Source organism: Schistocerca piceifrons, chromosome 5 (genome assembly GCF_021461385.2).
Source record: "Schistocerca piceifrons isolate TAMUIC-IGC-003096 chromosome 5, iqSchPice1.1, whole genome shotgun sequence".
Classification (NCBI taxonomy): domain Eukaryota; kingdom Metazoa; phylum Arthropoda; class Insecta; order Orthoptera; family Acrididae; genus Schistocerca; species Schistocerca piceifrons.
The window spans coordinates 549,659,690-549,660,570 of record NC_060142.1 but is presented as its reverse complement, the minus strand read 5'-3'; the positions used below and the strand labels follow the sequence as shown (position 1 = coordinate 549,660,570).

The 881-nt window shown below is 46.2% G+C and overlaps 1 non-coding gene across 1 annotated transcript; it reads right to left on the bottom strand.

Moving 5' to 3' along the window:
- Positions 1-205: 205 nt before the first annotated feature.
- Trnas-gga lies at positions 206-280 on the bottom strand. The gene has a single exon. It is a non-coding gene; the product is annotated as a tRNA-Ser (tRNA).
- Positions 281-881: the final 601 nt, after the last annotated feature.

Below are 881 nucleotides of genomic sequence, written 5' to 3'. Positions count from 1 at the left end.
TGTTCTAAAATCTGACATACACTTTAGAAATTACCTAAACTAGTTAGTACGATACAGTTATTCTTAGCTGCCTTTCACGTTTGTAAGCAACTTGGTGTGTCCTTTATTTGTCAGGTTACCGAATACATTGAAAGCTCCCAGAATGAAATTTTCACTCAGCAGCGGAGTGTGCGCTGATATGAAACTTCCTGGCAGATTAAAACTGTGTGCCGGACCGAGACTCGAACTCGGGACCTTTGCCTTTCCCGGGCAAGTGCTCTACCAACTGAGCTACCCAAACACGACTCACGACCCTTCCTCACAGCTTTACTTCCGTCAGTACCTCATCTCCTTCCTTCCAAACTTTACAGAATCTCTCCTGCGAACCATGCAGGACTAGCACTCTTGAAAGAAAGAATATTGCGGAAACATGGCCTAGCCACAGCCTAGGGGACGTTTCCAGAATGCGATTTTCACTCTGCACTTGCCCGCGAAAGGCAAAGGTCCCGAGTTCGAGTCTTGGTCCGGCACAAAGTTTTAATCTGCCAGGAAGTTTCACATTGAAAGTTTATTCGAATGTTGACAAAGGATTTGAGGATATCTACAATAGTCGTCAGGAGCGTCAGATGGGCTGTGACCCGTCTCCCAAATGCATGTCAAGTTCCCTGCGGGATTGAGATCCGGACGCCCCTCTGATAATTCCATGAGATGGCTATACTCAGCTGCAACAAATTCCACCTCAGAGTAGTTTGGTGTGGACCGATATTATGACCGTGAAGAAAAGATCTGGATCATGTGCACATCTGAAAAGTCGTACGTGTGATTACAGTGTCACGTCTCTGTTTTTCCGAGTGTTAACTACGCGGCTACGACCACCAACAAAGCACTCCTAACGAATTTGG